Raw genomic sequence first — 25669 nt, 5'->3', positions numbered from 1 at the left:
ATTACCCTCCATTCATTGTGGGCAGAGAGCGTGTCCAGAGACTGCTGTTACAGCCAAAGTTCTGTCAAACTATGGCTAATGAATTTCTCTAACTTCATTGTAGTGCTGGGAAACCGATGAGCTACATTAAGGCAGATGCTTAGTAAAAACAATCACAATACCTTTACAGTTTTCAATCCCTTTTTTTTTTTTTTTTGTACATAGTAATCTAATCATAATGTGATGTATTTTTCTTCTTCTAATGTGCTTAGCTTGCTTTTCCTCATACAAACAGAAGCAATTTGAATGAAATAAATAGAGAATCAGAAGAGGAGGATGAAACTGCCAATTTGTACTGTGACAGCATTGCTTTCATCAAAGAAAAGAAGTTGTTTATCTATAGCAGTTGTGCCAGGTTCAGCAATACAATGCCCCATTGTGGAGCCTTTCTGAATGATTATCACCCAAAATCAGAGCACTTTCTTTCCCCACCCACATTTCTACATGAAAAAGAGACATCATTAATGATTGCCTATTTTGTCTTTTCATGTGACCTTTCTCCAAAAGTAATTATTTTCCATCAGTTTCACACAAAATCCATCAAAATCCTCCTGTTCTGCTAATTCCTGGGAGGCATCTTTAGGTCTCACAGCTGGATGGCTAAAGTATCAACCCATTGCTTGACCTTAGCATCCATTTTACTATTAAAACTTCCTGCACACAAGCAAGCAGTTCTTCAGATTGGCAAGTCAGGCAGTAAAGCTAGCTTTTAAGGAACTGCGTGCTTTGCCACGTGTTTTGTTTCCACCAAATATCACCAGGCTTGGCCAGCTGCTGCTCCTGGACTAATGGTCAGTGCCTCTTCCCCTCAGGTGTCCCTCTTAGCTTTTCCCCGGAGAAACATAGCAGTCATCAGACCTGCTGGGATCTGAGTCCCAAACTTCTTTGGACGTTGAACTTTCCAAAACTGCATCAATTTTTTTTAAAACAGCCGAAAGTTCAACTAAAGATTTATTTATTTTTTAATTAGTTATCCCTTAGGAAGAAAAAAGGAGAGACTGACAGATCCTTGGTCCCAGAGCTGCTTATCTGCATGTCCAGTAAGCAGGGAAAATATAAATATTACATTCTCTCTCAAGATAAGGGATTTCAGAATGAAGGATTGCTTCCCAACAGCAAACTTCAGGGCAGTGTCATAGAAATGGGTCACAGATTGCTGGAATGCAAAATCCAAGTGGGTCCTCCCTGGAGCAAGAGTCTCTCCTGTTCCACACAGCTCTCCTCTGGCTCCCACATGGCTCCACTTCTGTGGCTGTGATCAATGTGGACAGTCAAGGATGCAGCCTGGAGAGTTCTGAATCAGCACCTGCAGCAGTAACTTTTTGGAAAGGAGTAGAACTCCATTTTTCTTCTAATTGCAGGAGGGGAAAAAAAAATGAAGTCTTCAAATTCTCTGCTTGAGATGAGATTTTTTTTCTTTTTTTTTTTCCCAGCTCTGGGACGGAGGATGTCTCTCAGGCTGAAGAGATCATACTCCCCATGGCTAAAAACAGCCTTGGACCCTGCCAGAGTCTCACTCTGGTACCAGTCATTTCACAGTGGGAACTCTGAAAGGCTCAGACTGACCCAACTGGACTTGGCTAAGTGGGATGCAGGAGCTGCCAAAGCCCATTCCACCATGGGGCCCCTGGGCAGGGGTTCTGCAGCTGTTGGTGGGAGGTGGACGATGGACCACCTCTGGGACACACAGTGCTCCTGATCCACCACGGGAAGCTGCTCTGGTTCCTGTCTCTCTTCAGCATTCATAATGATATCTTGGCTTGTTCAAGCTCTCTTCATAAATCCTGATAAACTCCTAACCTCAAAAACATCCTGTAACTAGGGGCTCCCTAGTCTAGTTGCCATGTTGTGAGAAAAAGTGCTTCCCGTTATCACCATTACATTTGCAGCTGCTGAGCTTCATCAAATCTCTTCATGCCCTTGTTTTAAAGACAATGTGAATATTAATTCCTCTCTCCCTTATTTATGACACCCACTCTCTTCATACATCCATTCTGCCCCCTCTTATTAATCTACCCTTGAAGGTAAACTGAGCCAGCTTTTTCAATCTCTTCCTATGGAAGTTTTGCTTGCCCACGTCAGTAATGCAATCAATTATTACGTACCTGCCTTGAATAGGGCTCTGAATCTGAAAGAACAAGGTGACTCTATATCACATTATTCAAAAGCAAGAACAAGCACCACTTCCTCTGATATATCTACAGAAATAACTTAAAGGAAAGGCTTAGAACAGCATCTCCTGTCTTTGTAGTACAATTTTTCTATCATTATATTCTGTACAGAAGGGCATATATTTTATTAATCATCAAAAACAAATAGCTTTGTTATCTTTTATTTAAAGAGCTCTTAGCGCACTGTATAAGAGCTAAAGGAGTACATGCTTTTAATTCCTTCCATAAACAAATCCACTGACTTGATTTATTTTTTATTTTTATTTTTTTTTACATGTTGAAGGCACTAAGAGTTTATGGTTTGCTATATGATGCTCACTGCTAATGGTACCCATCACATTTTTGTGGTATCAGTGTTGTCTGTTTTCCATAAATGTGCCATTATAATTCAAAACAGCAGCTTCAAATATGTTTTGCCTTTACCCAGCAGGAGATCACATCACGTTGTTTTACACTCCCAGTGGAATTGCAATAACTGAAGTATAATTTGTATGGCCTTTCCAGTCTTTAATGTTTAACCAAAGTACCCTGCCTTTGTTTAAATACCTATTAATTCTGCTAATTTTCAGCCTCACTGTTAAGTAACAGCAGCTGCTTTACGAAGAGACTGTATTTCAACTTGAGGGGGAATGACACATGCCTAGACCACAACTTCAGTTGGCAGAGACACCATCTCTGTTCCACTGTAACACTTCCCTAAAGTTCCCCCTTCCAGAGGGAAAGAGGAATTTGAGGAAATTTTCTTTATATCACTGCGCTTCTCTCTTCATTATGAAGGTAAGTTTTCCCTTCCTCCTCTACCCCTTCCAGCTCCTTCCCAGCATAAAACTCCTCTCCAATATGTAGATACAGCATAGAATAATACAGAAGAGCCCCAGTTTACTTCTGAGTTTCAATTGCTGAGTGATTCAGTGTACTTTCATAGTGTAAAGTAGAATGAATTGTTTACCGGTATTTTATGGTGTACAATGTTAGCTTCCAATGAGGAAGACCCCTGAATATCTTAGCTCTCCTCTCACAAGTATCCATCTTCTAAAGGAAGTTCTGCTGAATTTTTGAGTATTTGCGTTTCCAGAAGTTACACCAAGACTACAGCTATTGATTGCAAAGTTTCTAGGCGAACTCCTCACCTTGAAATGTGTGTTTGTGTCAGCGCTGAGATTAAAATGAGTCCAGTGACCTGATTGTTTTGATCCATGTTCTTTGGCCCAAGGGAGGTTGTTATTATTGTTTCTTAAAAATAAAAAAAGCACAGTTAAAAAATAACGAAGTATGAAAACAGAATCAAAGAGGAAATGAATAAGCATTAAACTCAGAACAATGGGATGGATCACAAATGACATGCTGGGCCAAACAAGTACAGTCTCAACTCCAGCACTTCAAGGGCTTGTGTTCCACGTTCTCTGGGACCTGATGATCAGAATCTCTCAAGTAGATAATCAAGGTTCTCAGCAGGAAGAAAGGAGTTCACAGATCCTAAAACAAGGCTATGTTAAACATATACAAGCAGGCTACCTTTATGCAGAAAGGTATGAGATGCATAGGAATACAATTACAGCTGAGACATTAATTACATGGTTACTACAGAAAGGATTCATACAAACACATACCTAGAGATAAGGTAATAAGACAAACAGTTGGGGATTGAATCAGAGCAGCTACAGTACAAAAGGCGTTTCAACGAGGAAAGGACATAAATGGGAACAGGGAAAAATTCTATAAATACGTTTTAATTAGAGGAAGAAAAAGGAAAGTCTTGATCCATTACTAAACCGGAAAAGAGAGCAAATAACTGATGTAAAGATGCCTGGTATATATCTTGATCCAGCCCTCATTAAAAAAAAAAAAAAAAAAAAAAAAAAGAAAAGAAAAAAAAAGCAATTTGAAAGCAGTTTGTGACCAACTAATCAATTGAATTATTTTTAAAACAAGGTAGGACTGCAGGCCAAAACAGGAAAAGACCAAGTTAAAGAATACTTGGATAAACCAACTGCATACAAGTCAGCAGGGGCTCATAAAGTTCACCTGAACATATTCAAGGAATAAGATGAAGTAATCTGTGAATTGCTAACGATTATTGTAAAGCAGTTATTGTAAAGGAAGCACATAGAACAGGATTAGCCCTAGAGAACAGGGGAAAGGTGAATATAGTACTGATCTTTAAAAAGGAGTAATGAGACCCCAGGAAGCTATAAACCATTCACTCTGATTTCCAAAAAATCTGGAATGAGTTATTAAACAATCAGTTTTTAAGTACCTAGAAGATGGTATGGTGATAAAAACCAGTCTACTTGAGTTTGTCAAGAACAAATCATGTCAAACCAACCTAATTTCCCTTCTTAACACAGTAACTGGCTTAATGAATAAAGAAGAGCAAGTGGATGTGATTTATCTTAGTTCCCTGAAGTGTTTGCATTAGATATGACCTGAAAAACACTGTCACAACAGGACGGGTTTACAACTGGATGAACTTCACTCCAAAAACACACTTATCAATTGTTCCTATCAAATAGGAAGTTGTTCAAGAAGAATTCCTCTGGGATCATTTCTGGGCCTGTTTCCATTCTTTTCACTAATGATGCATATGATGAAATCTGCGGTTACCATTAAATTTGGAGAGGCTACAGGAGAATCACAGTCAGGATCAAAGTGGAGAAATCATCTGGTTAAATTGGGAAGATGGTCCACAGCCAACTTGGCTGAGTAAGTGCTAGGACAACCACTACTTTTAGGTTGGAGGAATCAAATTCCAACCTCCAAAGATAAAAGAAATGTGTAAGCAGCGGGATGGCAGGAGGTCTGAAGGATGCAGCAAATGGTAGGCTGGATTTGAGACTACAGTGCCCTAGAAAAACCTAGTGAAGTTCAGCAAAGCCAAGTGCAAGGTAATAGCAACCCCTGTTATCAGTACCAGCCCTGCTGAAAAGGACCTGGGGGAACTGGTGGATTGTAAGTTGGACGTGAATCAGTGATGATCACAGCCCAGAAAGTCAACCATATCCTGGGCTGCATCTAAAGAAGTGGGGTCAGTAGGGCAAGGGAAGTGATCCTGCACCTCTGCTCTGTGCTGGTGAGATGACACCTGGAGAATTGTGTCCAGATGTGGAGTCCTCTGTACAGTAGAGATATGGATCTGCTGAAGTGCATCCAGAGGATGGCCCCAAAAATGACCCAAGGGATGGAACACCTTTCCTATGAGGACAGGTGGAAAGAGCTGGGGCTGTTCAGCCTGCAGAAGAGAAGGCTCTGGGGAGATCTGAGAGCGGCCTTTCAGTATCTAAAGGGGACCTATAAGAAGGAAGAGGACAGACTCTTTAGCAGGGCCTGTTGTGATAGGACAAGGGGAAATCGTTTCCAATTAAAAGAAAAGAGATTTAGATTGGATATAAGGAAGAAGTATTTCACACTAAGGGTGATGAGGCACTGGTGCAGGTTGCCCAGGAAGGTGGTGAATGCCCCATCCCTGGAGACATACAAGGTCAGGGTGGATGCGGCTCTGAGCAACATGATCTAGCTGTAGGTGTCCTTGATTAGTGGTGGTGAGCTGGAGTACACAGTCTTTAAGGGTTCCTTCCAACTCAGATTGTTCTATAATTCTATTAACATTTATTTCCAGCACTTGTCATTCCTAATGTTGTAATGTTGTTCTTCTTAAAAAAAAAAAACAAAAAAACAACAAAAAACCAAACATGTCCCCGTATATCTCTCTAAAATTTATAACCTAACTTTTTTTTTTTTTTTTTTTTAATTTCAGAGCCAGAATTGTGTTTCTAATTAATTTCAGTGCCACCTTCTGTTTTCTTAACTGCTCAGGTTCAGCACATCTGGTGAACAAGAAAAGTTTTGTGGGGGCCCAGCCATTTCCTGCAAGGCTATGATGTGTTTTGTCCTGTCACTGCACTGATCTGCAAGTGACACCGAGTTGAGGTACTCAGACTGCTTTCCTGCCCTGAATGCTGTAAATCAGTGCCAAGAAATAAGGGCGTCAGGAAACTAGTGAACAGGAGAAGTGGCAGCAGTCATCAGAGCACATGCAGCCAGGTGATGGCCAAAGATAGTAATAGGGAAATGATGGAAATCTCTGTAAGGGAATCAAATCAGAGAATATCACCAGTGGATAGCTCAATTTTATAGTTAGATTAAGATTGTTCTAACATAGGCATGAGTTTGGATTTCACAGTTAAAGCACAGTTCCGTTTTACACTGAAAACAGGAATTCAGTTTCTTTGTTGTGTTTGAAAAATATGGTCTCCTCCTTAAATTGGCAGCGCTTATCCCTCTGGGTATGAGATGAATGTCTGGTAATTTGTTAGCTTGTGATTTGCAATTAATTAGAAACTGGGTCCTTTAAGAAATCTGTTCCAGTTGTTGCTTTGCCTGAAACATCTCAGCAATGAAATAACGCAGACCATTAAAATGTTCCATGCAGTCAAAATACATTGAAAATTTGTGCAGACAATAGCTGAATAAATTAGTTTGCAATTAAATATCTTCCTATCTAATTGCAAATAGGGGATACTGTGACATCAAGGAAAGCTCATGCAATCATCAGGTTTCTCCTGGAGTGAATGTACACGTGATAATCTCATTGGCTGTAAGGTTTGCATTCGTTAATCCCATTGACTTGAAGAGGGCTGAACAGATCGAGAAGACATTACTCAGCCAGTTCTTTTTATCATTTTCTGTTTTGATCTGACCAGGTGTATATTTAAGAGGCATTGCTGAAGAACCTGAAGCAGCAGAGCTCTTAGCAGTATTGGAGTGCCGGGGCAGTTTCTCTTCTTTCCCTTTTTCCTTCCTTGTGCCCCCTGCTGCCAAATACCACCTGCCATTCCTTCATCACTGATGCACTACCCTGAACCATTGGTTTAAATTCAGGCCCTAAGAGGCTTAAGAAATAAAATTTCCAAGAGCTCCAGAAAAGGTAACTAAGAATCAGCCTACTGCAGGAGGCTCAAATCTGCTACACTGGAATGTATAGTTCCTTTAGAGATTTTGTATGGTCCACAAATTGAAAAGCAAAGTGGAAAAAAAAAAATAAAAACCAAAAAAACAAAAAACAGTAGCAGGTTTGATTCAGGCTTCAACTGTTTGGTACAGATCTGGTTGTAAATTGCTGGCACAGAGCTGGAAAAAAAAAAAAAAAAAAAGAGAGAGAGGAGTAAAAAATTGAAATATATTTAAAAAAAACCAGAGATTCAAGAGGTGTGTCAGGTGCAACAACAATAAAAAAAAGCAGCAGTGGGTTAGCCTAGGAGATCAAATTCAATGAGTTCCTTTTCCAAGAGGAGTGCGGCTGGCTGCAGCCTTAGCGGGGGGCAGAGGTGTCTCTGGAAGGACCCTTCAGGGGGTGTTGATCCTCTGCCCAGTGCCAAGCAAGGGGCAACAAAATGGGTACCAGAGTCAGGAAAGCTGCAGTTGCAAAGATCAGGAAGAGCCTTTCACATCACAGTGGTCTGCAAACCTAAGCACCAAGATCTTACCTGGGTTCTGGGTGGGAACTGGAAATAAAAATCACAAAGATTCTGATGAATCAAAAATGGCTCGTTTGGGTAGTTTCATGCCAGCTTTTGAAAAATCTGTGTGAAATTTTGATTTATAAATGAAAATGAAGTTCAGATGCAAAAGAATGTTTCTGTTTAGAAAAAAAAATAATAATTGAAATATTGTTTAACATTTAAGCTATTTTTTTCTTCCAGGAAAATGTTTTTCTATGTTTATCCCAAATTCATAAATAGTTCTTATTCTTCCTTGTTTGTACAGTGGGATAAGTTCATTTGCAAAAAATAAAAAAAATAAAAAAATCTTCCTAAATCTTAAAATAACTAACATCCAAAAATATAAGCCCAAACACTGCCCCTCAGAAGTGAACTCATCCAGGAATTTAACAAAGATCTAATACAAGGCTGACCTGGTGTTAGCCTGGGAAAGTGCCCCTGCGACACAGAGGATCCCTGCAGATCCCATAACTGAGGCACCCAACAGTAAGTCCCAGCCCAATGAGAATGGTAGAGCAATGCAACCTGCATAGCGTGGGCACCCTGTTAGGACTACCAGCAGGGAAAGGAGGACAGGGACATAAAACACAAGGAAGAAGCAGTTGCACAACTGTGACATAGAGAGGAATACCAGAGCTTCTCCACTGGCCAGCCAAAGCCTGAGGGGGATACAAGCTCTTTTCTTTGTATTATCTGTTGGGAAAACACTGCTGGGCGGAAAGGGTGGGAGGAAGCTCCTGCCCCACAGCGGCATGGGCTGCTCCATGACATGGGGTTAGCAGCAGGGAGGGGACCCCAGGCCCACAAGACCCAGTGGGATATGACCCTTCAACACAGTGGGAGGCATGGAGCTGGGGCAGTGGGCAGAAAAGAGGGGCCTGGGAAATCCCAAATGGTGGAGGTGGTCAGTGTGGGCAAGACAGCAGTAAGCAGTTGGTTACAAGGGGTCATCCACTCTGGGACATGCCACCACAAGCATGGTATCCTGTACTGGGTGCTGGGACACAGGAAAGCAAGGCATGGGGCTGTTGTTTTCTTCTGTTGCTGGAAATGTTTATCCTGGGGACTAAGGCAAAGAGGTTTGTTTTTAATCTATGCTTCTTTAATAATTCCTCTGAATTTCCTATCCAAAAATAGCAAGAGGTTATAGAGGAAAATACATGACTGCTCCTTCTCCTCTGAGGCCTGGCAGGGAGCAGGCTGGCTCAGCAGGCACCGAGATGTGTCCTCCCAGGGCTTCCTCCTGCACCTTCTGGAAAGGAGCATGGCTCCTTCCTCTGGTGGACGCCTCCCTGCCGACCTTCCTGCTCCAGAGGACACGGCAGCCAAGGCAGGTGCTCCACAGGTTGTCCGTCGGGAACACGAAGCTGCAGCTGAGGGCTGGAGGTGTGATCTGGGCCAGCAGTTCTTGTACACTGCCAGGTTTCAGCATTCAGACCAAGTGCTTGAGTCACCCCTCAAACCCAGGAGACTTATATCTGCTGGAACAACAGCAGCTGGGCCAGGTGAGGAATCTCATAATAGAGTAGGGTGCAGGTTTCCAAAAGACCTATTTTCCCTTTGATTTTATGAGAAAATGATGATTTATGAATATCAACTTGCAGCAAAGCAGTGTTTCTGATAATAAAACTTTGAGAGAGTATGAGGGGCTATGTCATTACAGTAATAGGCCCCAGATAAGTGCTTCATCGAGAAGACTATACATCATCACTGCCCACAATGCGCTGAAAAGATGAGGCAAGAGGAGAATGAACGGCATCTGCTACAAAAATAAACTACAGCAGAAACCGTGCTCACTGCTTTCATATTTCATACCATAAAGTCCTGCATTTTGCAATTCAGTTAAGCCAAACATTCATTTTTCACCTCCTCTCATCACCCACGAGTGCTGCCAAAACCAAGAGACCCCGGCACAAGCTGGGGAGGCTGCTGGGGCTGGGAGCTGTGCCTGCTGCCTGCAGGGCCAAACATCCCACTGCCACCCTCATGAGGAGCAATTCTTGCCTTGCCTAAAGCCCAGAGGTAGCCAGGGCTATAGGAAAGGAGGGGACAGACTCTTTAGCAAGGTCTGTTGTGATAGGACAAGTGGAAGTGGTTTCAAACTAAAAGAGGGGAGATTTAGATTGGATATATGGAAGAAGTATTTTACACTAGGGGTGGTGAGGCACTGGCACAGGTTGCCCAGAGAGGTGGTGGATGCCCGATCCCTGCAGGCATTCAAGATCAGGATGGAAAGAGCTCTGAGCACCTGATGAAACTGTAGGTTTCCCGGTTCATTGCAGGGGAGTTGGATCAGATGACCTTTGAGGGTCCCTTCTAATGCAAATGATTCCATGATTCTCGGATTCTCTGACATGCATGGCAGGGTTTCATCCCATTGGGTCATACTCCACAAACCAGGAGCAGATTCCCATTCCCCTGCTCAGCTTGTGACTGAGCAACAACTGCTTCTGGTTTGTAGCTATTTGAAAGTGTTGGGCCATTTTGTTGGGTTTTTTTTTAGCAGTTTCTCATTTTCACAAGCAGCAATTTCTATCCATAATTTACACAGAGCTCTTACAACTTTCTCCCCAAGTAAAATAAATGTAGCAGCTGGTGAGTCTGTAGCTGAGGAGGTCAATAAAAAGAATAAAGTATCTCTGAAATGAAATTTCCTTTCCAGCACATACACTGGGCCCGACATAAAAGACACAACTGAGAGTTTAATTTAAAACTAATGTATTGGTGAAATGTTATCAGAATACCAATGAAGACAAATAAATCAACATGACACTGGGAAAAAGATCAGCTGGGAAAGATGAAAGCTAGCAGCACAGCAACCCACAAATGGGGGAAGAGTTACACAAACTGAAGCATACCAGCGAGAGTGAAATGCTCCCTGTGCAATTTTGGATCCTGAAATGAAATTGTTTGAGGTTAAAATGCTGATGACTGCAAATATTTGCTCCTTTCACAAAAATCAAACACCAGATTGTTGTCTGTGAAACCCTGCATTAGCCCCACGCTTTCATTTCCCCCATTCTGCAAAAGCACCAAGTCACCTGCAAGGAGCATTGCAAAGAGAAGTGATACCGTGGTACAGTGACCAACCTTCACTAACATGAGGTTTATATGTTTCTCGTAATTAGAGTAGAGGAGAGGGGAATTGGGGCATATTGCTGATTTCTGGTTGCTCTGAATCAGAAGGCTGGGGGGCTGTTTGTTTTTTGTTTTCCCTTGAGTTATTTATTTATTTATTTTTGAGAGTCTGAGTGAATGAGAAGGAAGAAACAAAAAGGCTATCAGCTAAAATCTCCGTAGCGCACCTTGGTGCTGCCTCAGGGAGGATGAGGAACTTGCCAGGGTCCAGAGGCTGCTCACAGACACTGCCTTCTATGTGTGACTCCTCTCCTGCTGGGGAAGGACCTGTGAAAGCACTTGTGTATTCTTGTGTAGAATCAGGGCTGTGGAGAGATGTCTGCATCCATGGCCAATCTGCTCTGTACTGATAACATCCAGGGGCTCCTACACTTTGGGTGGCTGTTTGACATCACCCGCTTTGTAAGGATGGCTTTGTGGGTGCCTCGGTGCAGACAAGTCAGAATGCCCAAGAAGATGAGTTACTCAGTATTCCCTTGGTGAGAAGAGACACAAAAAGCTGGACTCCTTTGAGAAAATCCTGCTGCCATAACGTCTCCAGTCTACACTTGAGAGAAGGTTTTAATTTTGCAAGAGGCACGACCGGGCAACGAAGCATCCCACAGCCTGCATTTTGAAGGCTGAGCTTTGTTTTAGCAATGATGACCACAGAGTTACAAACAATGTGGGCCAATTCTGTTCAGGCATTAATAGACACAATTGTATTTAGTCAATTCACCCCTATGTGAACCAGGGTTCCAAATTGGCCAATATTTTCTCTCCTATACTGTAGCAAATTATTCCTATTGACTCAACAGAGCGTACCAAATTTTCTAATGCTCTGATTTATGTGAAATAATTAGCATGGTATTGTCTGGGCTTGAGGTCACTCAGCTCTTTTTTTTTTGCAGCTTAGCATCCACATTCATTTCCATTCTGTACCAATTAGCACAGAAGAAGCAAGATCCAGATGTAAAGGACTTCTCTTCTGCCTTACAACATTCACTTCATCCAGACTTCTCTTATACAGCTGCTTAGTCCTCCAGGAAAAAAATAAAATGATAGCAGCAGAGGATGAGATACAAGTTCATTCTAAAAACATAGAGAACTGAGTGTTCCTGATCTTGTAATTGTCAATAGCTAGTCCTTGAGACAACATAAAGGCTCTTTGCAAGGAAAAAAAACAGATACAAAAACTTCTGCTCTCCACCTAGTGAAAGATAAAGAGAAATATAAAGATTCTTGCATAATAGATGACTACCAATGAAAGAAAAGGATTGATTTGTTCTAAAAATGAACTTCCCAACCCTACTGGGGGAAGAAAAAATAAATAAGAAGAAAGAAAGAGAAAAATCTACCTATGTCTACACCTTGAAACACAGCTTAATCAGTCCCAGGACTGGTAATTCCAAGAACCAGCTTTTCACCTGGAGTAAATCAATAGCTCTCCACTATAGCACAGCTGAGCTGTCCCAGCTGAATTATTTATGGAGCTAATTGAGCTTACTTATAGAAGAGAGGAAGTTGCTGTGAGCTTTGTGGTAGAAAGGTGAAATGGAGTGACCTAAGTGGTGATTGAAAATGTGTTGGTGGTAATCCATGCTTTTCTGATGAAGCACCTCTTCCCCAGGTAGGCTATATTGCTATTCTTCTATCTGGAAACTTATTATCTTTTCTTTCAACAGCAAAAAATACCCTAGGTTGAAAAGAATTTTCTTCTATGGTAGAGAGTACTCTGCAGGAACTCTTCAGACCATAAAGCAGCTCTACCCCATTGTAACTGGGCTCTAGTTCATTAGCAGAAGATGGTGCTTAGTGGAGCTACTGTGCATCCCAAAGAGTGAGAGAAATCTGCTCTCCAAAGAAATTGTGGAAGAGTGCAGTGTTAGTAGTAGTAGAAGTAAGCCTGGGAAAAACTCTTTTTTTTTTTTTTCCTTCCTTTGGAAGTAATAAATCTTGAACCAAAGAGATGTAATGTATCTAAATCTGTGGTTGGGGCTTGGTTTCTGTTATTAAATAAACAGCAGCAATCACCTCCCAGTACAGTCTCCAACATGCCACCCTGCTAGAACAGAAAGTCTGACCAAAGAAATATTTTGTTTGCTTCTTTCATAAACATGAATCTGCATCAAAATGAAAAGAAGAATGTATGCAAGATAAGTTAATACCATACCAAACTGCAAGCATTGAGCCTGAATGATTGCTTAAAGTTGATGTTTGTTGAACTGGCAGCACAAAATATTTCATTTTGAAGGTGTGAACTCCAGAACTCCTTCATCTTTTTATCAGGGATTTTTTCAGTAAAATATTTAGTTGTAAAAATGGTGCGTGTCTACACTTGGCTATGAGAAACGGTGTGAACTGAGGTAAGGTGGTTCTTATTTGTCTATGTTGGTAAATCTTCATCATCTGTCTGCAGTTCCTTCTTGTGCAAGGGTAGCTATGAAGAGGAGCAAGGTTCTGGTTCTGACTGCCATGGTGTGGGTGCATCTTTGTCTCAAGCCTTTTTCTCACAGCTTCCTTTTAGATCTCTTGGGCTGTCCTTCCATCAGTGGAAAGTTTTCCCAAGTTATCCAAAGGAAAGAATTGGGGTTGATTTTTATGGGGCTGTGATAACAAGCTTTTGTTTAAAATCATACAGACAGAATAAGAAAGAACCGTCTTCATCATTCTATATACTACAGCAATGGTGTGTATAGCCAAGACTTAGGTAAGAGGCTGAAATTCTGCTATGCTTCCTAGATTCCTTTCTTGAAAACCAACAAAATATATGCACAGAGCCCTGTGTCCAAAACCTTGCTTCTCTGCACTGCTTCTCATAATCTAAAGACTCAAATGTCTTTACCATACTTCTTCATGCTCCACAGAAAGTAGCATGCAGTGCACTGGAATGGCTGTTCTTCTTAGAAGGTGCTTAAAGGAGCAAATAATAATTGATGCTATTGCTCATGTAATTTGCTGTGAGGTAAAATGGACAGTCTACACTCCTTCAAGACATATTTATTCACAGACAGAAGGCAGAAAAAAGATACTGTATTCAGGTCAACCATGGGTTGCTTCAGTCCTACAATACATCTGGCACTGGTGAGCAGTGAAGGAGATCTGTAATTAAATGTCTTGGAAATGTCTTCCTCTGATGGCTTGCTGCTGACCCATGGCCCAGCTGACTCCCACCCAATCAAGATGGTGCAGGTGAGCTTGGTGTGAGGAAATCAGTGTCATTGGTTCATGCAGAACAAGAAGTGAGAAATTTCCTCAGGACATATGAAGATCCTAACACTGGCTGATGTCTGCTCACTGTGATCTGCATGAGATATCTGCGCCTCTTTTGCACAGCCAAGAGTTTAAGATGCTGCCTGTGATTTGATGTCTGGTAACCAAGAACATCTAACACCCATACATTGTAAAGGGGTCCACGTGTTTGCTGCCTTACAATCATACCAGCACAAGATGTCTCAAGTCAAGTAAATGCAGAAAGCAATCTCTTTGGAGGAGAATGGTCAGCCACTGTTTTAGTTGCATCCTTTCAATGAGGAACATCATGCTGCCTTTCTCACACTACCTGGGGAGGCTGAGAAGACATTCTCCTTTCCCTTGAGGCACAGGTTGACTCGTCCTTCACAGATTGTCCTTAACCATATTATTCCATTTTTGTGTGTGCAGCTGGATTCTGCTTTCACTGCCAGCAAACAACTCCAGCAGAACCTGGGGTCCTCCAGAGCTCTTGGGAGCAGTTCTGATCCTTTGGGAGCACACTGTGCTGATTTGTCAGTTTCTCTGACACACTACCACCTACCTCCTTTGGGATGTCTCCATCTGGCCCTGGTGGCTAACTACCCAGGAGGGTCTCAGGTGGCCCCAAACTCCTTCCCCTGAGACTCTCTTAAGGTCATGAGAAGAGGGCATCCAAGGTGTTGGGGAGGGCTGAGAGATTGCTTTGATTGAGCAGTGAGACAGGGACAACACTGATCTAGCTTGATACCTCCCAGGCACTAGGTTTAGGTCATCCTGGCAGATCCACAAACATGCACCAGCCTACTGGAGTGTTCTCAAAACCTTGTTACTGGCTTGGGATATGGGGACCCTGTGTTAGGAGAATTGAGTGGGGCCCTTTCCTGCCTGGCAGTAAAATCTATTCTAATTACAGTTCCCTGCACGAGCGCTTTCTGAAGGGCAGGAAAAAGTTTTTGCTGCTTGAGGTCAGGGCTGACAAATGAGTTGGCGTGCTCTGAATGGGCTGACTGGAGGAACACCTGCTGTGGGAGGCTGCCGCAGAAACAGAGATGGCAGGAAAATTGATGATGACCTTGCAGCAAGGATCCAGAGGAGGCAGTGAAGGATAATGCTCTGGGTTTTAAGCTGATGGAGAATGTGGCGAATTCAGCACCATATCTGACCAGCACTGGAGGTGTGGAAGGAGACTGCGGTCTCCCACATAAGTGGGAGGAATGGTCTAAGTAGGATGTGGTGCTGTACATCTGCACACCTGGAACTGCTGCAGGGCTCATCCTAACCTTACCCTACAGGCTTTAGGCTCTTCCACCCCACTGCTACTTCAAGGGGTGCCGAAGGGATAGATGAGGCATTCTCTAATTCTGCACACTGTGTGAATTCTTCATGCAGAATTTTGCTTTTAAGGTTCCAGTGGGAAATCCAGAGGCTGGTGCTTCTCAAATTCAAGTTTTGGTTTAGAACATCTAAAAGGAAACACAATTATACCTTTTTGTTTGTTTTTACAACTTTGCCATTGGATATATTCTGACGCTGAAGCATACAGACTGGATAAAAGGGGAGAAATGAAATTAGAGCCTCTAAATCTTATTCATTCTATTACAACTATTGATGAGAAAGGGAAATATATATAAATCTTTGCATTTGGAAGAATAGAAATAAATATACATCTGTTTGAATATCAAGATGTTGCCACCAGATTGAAAAAAAATATATTTGAGCAATTTGCTCATTGAAAAAGCAAATTATTTTCCAGCTATTATTTGTACTTGGCTATTTATTATTTTGGCCGTTGGAATTACTCTTCAAGCAATGAAAAGAAATACACACAACATTAGTAACCCTCAGAGCAGCCTCAGGTGTTATTTTCAGCCAACGGTCCCAACAGCTTCTGACAACTTTTCAAGGTTCTTCTACAGAAAATGTGTGTAAGTATTTACTGTCCTAGACCAAAGAAAACAGAAATTCTATATATGTCAGGAGCACATAGGGGAAAAAATAGAAACATCTATAGTTTTTCTCCTTACATAATGTATCATTCCCAAATTGGAAGCTGGTCATGCAGTGGTTTCTAGTGGTGAGAGCAGGATATTGGGTTTCAGGACTCTTGGGCTAAATTATCGAATCTGCCATTGATTTGCAGGGTGACCTTGCACAACTTATTTAAAGGGAAATATGTAACTATGATTTTCAATTGGCCAGACTAACTTATTGTCTGTGGCTTTCTAGCACTCGTTACTTTTATAAGAAGTGTAGGGAGGGATGGCGTCTCCCTCTTGCAAACATCTTTTTTAATTCTGAAGAATTCAATTTTTTCTATTTTATTTCATAAAATACAGAATTCAATAGAGAAAACTAATAGTTCAGACTCCAACGGTACTTCCACTTGTAATTCAAGACATTTTCATGAGTATGCAATTTGACTAGCATGCCTTTGGTTCGTGAACTACCCAACAGCAATGTATGCAGGTTGCTTGAAAAGTAATGCCTTCTGTTTATTTCCACTGAAACTACAACAGATACAAAGAGCACAATAACGCTGTTTGATAGAGCACATTCTCATCTACAAAACAGTTTTTTTCAACATAGTCACCACCATTAGCCAAATAACATAGATCATAGAATCATAGAATGGTTTGGGTTGGAAGGAATCTTTAAGATCATTTAGTTCCAACCCCCTGCTATAGGCCGAGACACATTCCACTAGACAAGGTTGCTCAAAATCCTCATCCTGATCCATCCTGGATCAGGAATTATCTCCACATTTCTGCAAAAATGTTTTCTTTTTTTTTCCCTCCAAATAAAAGTGTTTTCTGGATTAAAAAAAAAAAAAAAAAAAAAAGCTGCCCACAAGTGTTTAGGCTCTGTATTTTATTTAACGCACCACTGTTTCAAAAATAAGAAATTTTCAGTTTTTCACACCTGGAGTGGATTTGTTGGAAATAACAAAAGAAGGGCTGAGAGATCTTGGTACATATTTTCCTGCTTTCTGAGATTTTTTTTTCAAAATATTTCAAGATGGAAATTTTAATGGGGAAAAGTGTTTGGGGAATCATATCTCGATTTTTAACATAAGAATTAGGAGAAAGTTTAAAGTTAAGGTAGTCTGTAAGTTTGGACTTGTTATATCTTTGCTTTAGCCTAATGGGACCATTCAAAATAAAGAATACTACTTATATGTCCTGCAGGATTATGTATTCTGAAGCTTAACCATAGTTTATAAAGTGCTTAGAGATCCTCTGATGAAAATGCAATAACTATGTCGTCATCGTCATCATTGTTATTATTGTGAATATTATTGTAGTTATTCCCTTGGTGAAATAAGAAATCAGTCTGTAAAGATTACAGCAGCTGTGGGGAATGTGCCTCGGTAACTTCTCTGCTTTTTGTACCACTGCCAAAAGGAGTTTATAAAGAACTGCAGCAGTAACCTTGTTCCTAGCTAACAGCAGGAGTTTTCTTGGACTGTCACATGCTCACTAAACTTGACAAATAACACTACTGGGTACAGGGTGCACTAGTTTTCATTCAAGGGATATGTAGAAAGTCTCTTTTGAAGTGCTCTGGAGTTCACATCTTTAGCTTGGACCCAACGTGCAGTTTGCAGCAGAGAGTGAGGTGCCAGCATGAGGGGTAACATGGGCTGCTAAGGGGGACATCCACCAGGTGACCCAGGGAGATGTCCCCTCACCAGGATGCACCAGCTGCAGGAGCTGTCTGAGTCAGTGAGCTGTGACAGCTCTTACTCCAGGAACCTGAGTGGGTGCATTTGTCTTGCCCAGATGTTGCTGTCCATTGGAGAAAAGTGGGCTTTGAGAATTCTTGGAGAAATGCTGAGAATTTCTCGGGAATTTTGCACATAACATCTTTATGTTACAAGTGTCACATCCTAGTCTTCTCACTCAATGTTAGTTGTTTTGTTGGAGAGAATTTATTTGGTGAACTAATCCAATCAGTCCTATAACAGGACAAGGGAGATGTGTTAAGTTATGAAGGAGGAGAAGTGGACCAGAAATCTGGGCAGTGATCTGAATCCTGAATGCCGGCCTTGAATGAGGTCCTTAATCTACCAAGTGTGCCCTCACGGAGCCAGGAGTTGGACTTGATGATCCTCATGGGTCCCTTCCAACTTGGGATATTCTATGATCATTTGAGCAGAAACTGGGGCTGAAAATCTACCTGGCTTCCCTGTTGAGTGGTCACCACTGCCTTGTGAGGTATTTGAACATGTGCCTTCAACCTGGAGAGAGATTCCCTCACAGGTATGTGAATCACAGTGTACTCTTGAAAATGGACCAGTAGGATTTGTCCAGAGGAAGGAATATTGAAATGCCAGCAGATGGCAAATTCTCCTCCTCCTTCTAAATCTGATGTTACAAACAAGGGGAAAATCAAACCTCCTCCATAGGATGAGTCCCTGCAAAGGAAGTTTGTTGGAGAGGCGTTTCCTTAATAAGGACTTTCCCTGGGAAGAAACGGTCTGCTTCTTGTAATATGTCCTGAAACATTGCTCCCAGAAACCAGATGTTGTCAAAATTGTGTGAGAACATGAGACATTTTACTATCAAAATATTTTGGCTTCAGAAGCTGGCAAATTTTCCCACCTCACTATGAGAAGCTGCAGGGAAGTAGCTTCCCTGCCTCAGCATCCCATGGCAGGTGACCCCCTTTTTTTCCCTTTCTGCAGCCCACCCAAGTCTGGATGTGCTTGCACCTGATATTTTGCTGGCTTTTAAATGGGAGTTTTCTTCATTTCTTGTTAGAGGAAGACCAGTGATTGAAAGATTTCATCTTTTTTTTTTTTTTTTTAATATAGCCAGGTGCTTTCCTCTGAGTCTTATTACTAATTCTCCCTGTGGCTTTGGGATGCCAAGCCTTGTTCCAGTAAGCACTGGGTCCTGCACGCCCCAAGAAACTGGGATGTCAGCTCTGTCCTGGTAGCCCCCAACTCCACTCTGCCCCATCCCTCTCCACTCCCACTGCAGCCAGTTCCAGTTCCTGGTCCCGCAGAGCGCAGGGCTGCTCACACTGCAGCCAGGAGGGTCAGGCTGCCCAGGGCAGAGTGCATGAGAACTTTCCTCCATCCGTGAATATGCTTTTAATAGAATAAATGTGGCTTCTTGGAGTGCGTAGCTAAACCATAGCCAAGGGGAGGGGGCAGGGAAAGGGGCTCTCCAGCAGCTGGCAGCCTGCCTTTGCTGCAGCAGCAGCAGTTAACAGTGCTGGTCTATAGGAGCTGGGTGCACAGTCCAGCAGTGCAGCTGGGAGAAGGTTGCACTGACAAGCAACACAGCTCCACTACAGGAAAGGGAACCTAGGAGAGAAACTGGGGGCAATCTTTGCAGGAACCCGGTACTTACCTGCTGCCTGCCAGCAGTGTGGATCCAGTGACCCAGCCTATGTAATGTGTCCTGTGTCAACAACCAGCAGCTCTCAAGTGGCACTTCTCACCCAATGAATGCAAGATGCTGCCTGACACTTAAGGGGCAGCAGGATCTTTCTGATTTTATGCAGGGTGGGAAAGCACTGCAGCTAAAGTCACCTGCACAACATCACGGGCTGGCTCATGGACCACCGGAGAGGCGTGCAGATTTTCTAAGGCTGAACCAACTGGCGCAGCATCCAGATCCAATCACACTTTCAATTTGCTCCTAAACAGACATTCATTCATGGATCTCTTGAACACATTGAGGGCTTTTTCTGGTGGTCTGACCAGACCAGCCCTGCTCAGGCAGCTAGGCCACCCCAAGTTACTCCGCTGATGTGAAATCTGGAATCTAAAACAAAAGGAGGTCAATAGGTATCTCCAGGGGACTTTCTATCTCACCCACAGACACCAAGATCACCAAGGTGATAAAGATGGGCATCAACATTATGTAGCTGTATATGACCAAGACCTGTCCCACTCAGGAATCATTGCTTTTGTTACTCAAAAAGATATTTTTCATCATCTGAAGCAGAATGATGAAGAACATCCCATCCGCACCAGACTTCCCCTGGCCACAGTATTTTATCAAGGACTGGGAATATTTAAATACACATATATTTTGTGACTTCTTATTCACAGCAGCTGGACACTATCAGCAGGTCACCACAGTGGAAAGATTAGGACACTCCTTCTCTAGGCACCCAGTAGGAGTTTCACTATTCCAGCTTGCTTTATATGGCCATTAAAAACTCCTCTAAAGTGGTTTTGACCTCAGTGCCTTTCTAGCAGCAGTGTGGTTCAGTGAGCTCTTGTGCTAACAGAGGAAATGGGGCTTTTGTGGCTCTATCACATACTGAAGTATAGACATACGGATTCACCGTGAAAACCACTTTTATTGCCTTTCACATAAATTTATAAGGTGGGACCTCGTAAATTTGCCATCACCTACTCCTGTGCCTACCCTTCTCACACTGCCTTGCTGCATGCAGCCCATCTCCAGCAATGATTTCCTTGTTCCAGCAAAGAGAGAATATTTAGGCCAGCGTATTTTAGCAATACTCAATAATTAAAATGTTTGTGGAAAAAGGAGGAAGAGGGAAGAGGGAAGGGAAGGGAAGGCAAGGGGAAAAATGAAGAAAGAAGTAGAGAGGAAGAGGGAATTTCCCCTCCTTTCCCCGTTTTCCAAACAAAAACTTTTTTCAAATCAGATTATGAGGAAATCTCATCTTCATTTGAAACCATGGGGTCCTTCATTAGAAATGTACTTATGAAAGGCAGTTTCAAATTCGTATACCAGCTTTTGAAATTGCATATGAAGTGTTCTGTGGCTGAATATCTTTTAATTTTGTGCTGTTCAAGCCCCCTTTTAAATTAAAAACCTCAAAAAGAAACCATGGAAGACAAAGGAGCATTACTGAAACCCCCAGCCTCCCACCCCACAGTCCTTTGCTCTGGGCTCCTGACAGCCATGGTCAAGAACACAGGCAACAGCCTTTGGATGGCAGGGATCAAAAGAGTATGTGGGAAAGACATGGGGACTGCAGCCCCAGCTGGCTAAAACCCCATCTGTCTTTTCTGTACTGATGCATAGGTAGTCCTGAGGTATTCATATTCCTCTATAGAAAGTGCTGTGGCTTGAAAAAGTTCATCTTGACTGCTGTCTGTCAAAATATTACCTTACTCCATTAATAATAGTTATGAGTATGTTTACACAGCAGCTAACATTTGCAAAATGTTTTACCGATGAATACATATCCTAATTACTCATAGAAAATTATAACTTTGCCCAAAATTAGCCCTTCTTGTTTGCCTGATCTGCTTCCAATCAGATTGTGATTACAGCAAAGTTAATGAATGCTTCACACAAGCACGCTTCATCTGGAGGATGGCTGGTAATTGTGGCATTGCTGTGAATTTCACTGTACATTCTGCATTCGCTTTCCAAAATCAAAGCGCTTTTGACTGCACAAATAAATCACTGAGATATCTCTGTTATGACATGTTTTTCCTTTAAAAAAATAATAATAATGTTGGACTGAAAATTGTCTCTCCACAACAGTACAGTTGTGGCAGTCTTCAAGTGCTATTCACTCCTTGGTGAACTTTCCTGACTGTAAAACCCTCTTCCTTCCCCAGCTGCTCAATGCGCCTGCAGAATCTGCGTGTATTACAGAAGTCATGGGAAGAAAAAAGCAGAGCAAAACTTGTTTCTGGGTAAGGACTACGCTGACATTAACTCCTTTGCTAATGCTACAAAGCACCACTGGAGCACAGCACTCTCGACAGCCATGAAAACTTGCTGAGATGCACAGGCAGTTGCTCTGCATACAAATGCTGGATTTCACTCATCTCAGCTTGTGCCCGTGCAGGCAGGGAGCAGCCTTTCTTCCTCACAATCCTGTCAAGCAAGGGAAAGGGACAGGAAGTGGGACAGTATACCTGGTAGAAACCCAAATCTGTCACATCATAGACCAGAGCTGGGTAGGATGTGTTTTACTCCACAGAGAGAGCATTTCGTGGCGCTGCAGGCAGCTGGGTTAGCCTCATCCACTTCTCTGCCCCCATATCCATGCCAGCCCTGGGGGCAGCAGAGGATGGAGGTGGCACCGCACAGTCCAGAGGCACATCTGTGGCCTGGCGGTGTGTGCTGCATGCCCAGCCCTCCGGAAGAGAGGAAACCAGCAGAGACAGGCAGCTGAGGGACAGGCAGGAGACAGGAACAAGGTCAGCACAAATGCAGGAACCCCGGCCTCAACCTCAGACAAAGGTAACGGAGCAAACAGCGCTCGGCTCCGGAGAGAGGGATTTGTTGGGAGAGCTCCCAGCGGGAAGTAGGAGAGGCTGCAGGTCTGGCACCGTGAAGGCCATCGAGGCGCAGCATTGTCCAGCCTTGTGGAGGGCGATCCTGATTCTCAAATTTTGGGCAAGGAGCCTGAGTCAGGCCTTGGGAACTGGCGACACTGACATCGGCACGTCTGGTCCTGGGGTCATTTAGATGCTTGTCATGTGTCAAGCAGGCAAAAATAGGCTTTCCATGAACTGGGCGATACACCTCTCCCCTGCACTACCGCTGCTAAAAACAAGCCACTTTTGGAGTGGAAAAGTTGACATTTCCAGTAAAGCTGTGTCCTCATGCTCCCCCACAGGCCAGCGCAGGGCAGGGATTAACCCCCTTCCTGGCCAGGATGAAGCCCACCACTTCTCATGGCTCATCAGCAGGTTAACAGAGCCTTTTGGGCTGCTTGGCCCATAACCACATAGGGCTGCAATCACCTCAGGGCTTATTTTGCAAAAGGGTGGGAAGCACAGATAATCACAGAAATCTGACAGACACTCCATTTACCACAAATTTGACTTACATGGAGAAAGCACCTGCAAGAAAACAGTACAGGCATTCAAGTCCTCATCCTTTGAAAAGCTCAGAATAATGCTGGCAGAAAATCACCCATATGGGGATATTACTGAAAATGATGTTTGCAATTAATGGAAAATCTTAATGAAAACTGTTTACTTTCTTTGGAAAAGTCTGGCTTTTTGGTCAAAAGTGAGCAAGTAAGGTAGAGTGGATCTGCTCGCAGTTGGACTGGAGCTGAGCATCTCTGTGACACTCTGGAGGTGAAGCAGCCACATGGGGTGGCATTGGGTGCAGCTCCGGTATGAGGTCACAGAGGATAAAGCCACCAGAAGGGTCCCTGGGCCCTGGGCCACCAGTGTGGCTTTGAGTGACTTCAGGAAAGGGAGCCAGCCCTGGCACGGCGTGGTAGCTGTTTCTGACAATTCAAATTGATCTCTGGAGAGGAGGAAAAATTGCCAAAGTATCTATGGAAAATCATAATGTATCCCTCTTCCCTCTGTTTTGCTTTGTGGTAGGCCAAACATTTATGTCACTGGAAAATAATTACAGTAAGATCAATGACGTCCTCTGTCTGCCTTGTCCAGAGCGTCCACCTCAGGGCCAGAGCCCAGGGAGGACTCCACCACCCAGAAACTCTGTCCCCTGACACTTCTGTCCTTTCAGGCACTTCTAACAGTGATCAACTGATATCCTAATAATAAAACAATAAGGCAGCCTGGAAACAGCCATGGTTCAAACACCACAGGAGACCAAGATCTGCACCCTGTCACACAATAAGAGGAGGCTTTGCCCTGATTTTGGCAGTGTTAGCATTCACAATGAGCTCAGCCTCAGCACACCCCTCCCACGGCATGGGCCAAGTCACGCCAAAGCCCAGCTGATGGCAGCGACCAGCCGTCATGTGCAAGAGCCATCCTCTGGTCTCCAAGCTGTGGGCAGGGGACAAAGGATGCTGAGGGAGCTACAGAAACAAGAGGTATCCAGATCTCCTAGAGGTCCCAGTAGGCAGAGCCAGCATTCTGTGGAGCAAAGGCAAAGAGCTGGGTATATGTGGTGATTTGCACTGTTCACGCAATCTCTGTCAGTCTGGGAGCATTTTGGCTGGATAGGCTGTCCTGAGATTTTGGCCACACCTTGTGTGCATGGCAGAGCTCATCTGTGGATTTCCGTAAAACTCTCTTTTTTAGAGAAAAGTGTACATTTGGAGACCTCAAACTGCTTTGTAAATTTACGTTATTTCTGTTCTTACTGCCATTTAGAGAGAAGAAAAAGTGCTACAAAAGGCATTAAAAAAAAGAAGAAGAAGAAGAAGAAGAAGCACTCCTATTATTTCCTTTCTGAAAAACCACTTTGGATTTTCAGCTCAAAATGACTTTTCATATTTGAAATCCCTGTAGGAATATCATGTCACCGTATTTTTATAATTGAAAAAGTATGATGTGTTGCACAAAGTCCCAGCAGAAATGTTCTGTTTCAGCCTCAACTGTTTTATCTTTCACTTCTTTATTTTCAGACGTTTCCAAAGAGATCGATCGCTATAACTCCAAAAACAAACTGTACATTTTAAATGCTGAAACTCATCTCTCCCTCACTCATCCTGCTTCATCCCCCTTGCAGCCAGCTGCTGGCACTGATGCACTGCAAGGTTTACCCTAAGAGCAAGCTCTCGCTATCCTGGCAGCACGCTGGCCACATCTGAGCAGTGCTGCAGTTTGGGGTAACATGCAGCCCAGCACAAAGCAGCATCCGCTAGAAAACAAAATCTGCTCATTTCATACAAATTCTGGAAGTGTTCATTTACCCCAGCTATTTCTTGAAAAAGACTAACAGAAGGGTGGAGATAGAGCTGGGGGTTACAGAGTAAACAGTTTGGAACAGAGCAGGGTTGGCTGGTGAGCACGCTGTGACTCACAAGGGGAAGGCTTTTTTTAATCCCCGGAGCTGTGCAGCAAGGACAGCCGTGCAGTCATCTTCCTGTACCAAACAAAGGTGCAGCCCGCGGGTGCAGCCCCAACCCAGGGACAATGGGACACGGGCTGTCGTCCTGGCCCACGGCACCCAACGATCCCACAGCCAGGAGGCTGCTGTAACACTGGGGCTGAGCGAGTCAAGCCCTGTCCCCTCTCAGGGGCACTGAGAGATGCAGATCTCAGAGACTATTTGGGGAAAATACCTTATCTCAGCCCATTATTGCCTCTGCTTAATATAAACAGTGTTCTACTCCGTGCATTGAAAGTTTTCTTAAACCAAGGAAACTAGAAATAAATACCTCATTGTCTAGAGGATTTTATCACTGTGGTATGAAAGAAAACCAGCGTGTGACTGTTTTCCAGCAATAAACCTCTTTCAGTCTCAGGAAGGATAGTTTTGATTTTTGAATTTATTGCTCTCACAGTTGGGTCTTCACACTTGATTGAAGGAGCACTTGATGCACTGTCCAGAGTCTGGCCTGGCCTGTGTTCTGCAAACACTGTTTGTCTGACATGAAAAGAGGGGAGCCTTTCACCCATTATTTTTAAGTTTTTTACTCAAAAAACCCAAGAGTTTTAAATTGTTTCTTTTAAAGGAGAAAAGCATAAAGCAAAATAAAAAGAAGATTCAACAACATCAGCAAGTTTCACTAGCTTTTTCCCAAATTGCTGCTGGCAAGGGAAATTAAATCTGTTCTTGCTAAAGTCAAACACTGTGTTTTTGAATGACATATGGTTGTTACAAAAAATGTGCTTTGCTTCTTTTTTTTTTTTTTTTTCCTTATAAAAAGTCTTTCAAATTTGACTGAATCTGAATGGAATGCTTTATTTCATTCAAAACTTTCATCTTTCATTTTTAC

At 42.9% G+C, this 25669-nt stretch overlaps 1 long non-coding RNA gene across 2 annotated transcripts in view; it reads left to right on the top strand.

Annotated features, from left to right (window-relative positions):
- The window catches only part of LOC121111148, a 30597-nt gene extending 20788 nt beyond the window's left edge, over positions 1-9809 (top strand). The window contains exons 3-5 of one of the 2 annotated variants that reach the window (XR_005860821.1): positions 2780-2987; positions 6024-6137; positions 6723-9809. This is a non-coding gene — a long non-coding RNA (uncharacterized LOC121111148). Of the gene's footprint in view, positions 1-2779; positions 2988-6023 lie in introns of both variants that reach the window. The other variant, XR_005860820.1, reaches the window with a different exon arrangement.
- Positions 9810-25669: the final 15860 nt, after the last annotated feature.

Source organism: Gallus gallus, chromosome 6, assembly GCF_016699485.2.
Source record: "Gallus gallus isolate bGalGal1 chromosome 6, bGalGal1.mat.broiler.GRCg7b, whole genome shotgun sequence".
Lineage (NCBI taxonomy): Eukaryota > Metazoa > Chordata > Aves > Galliformes > Phasianidae > Gallus > Gallus gallus.
This window is presented reverse-complemented; position numbering and strand designations above follow the sequence as displayed.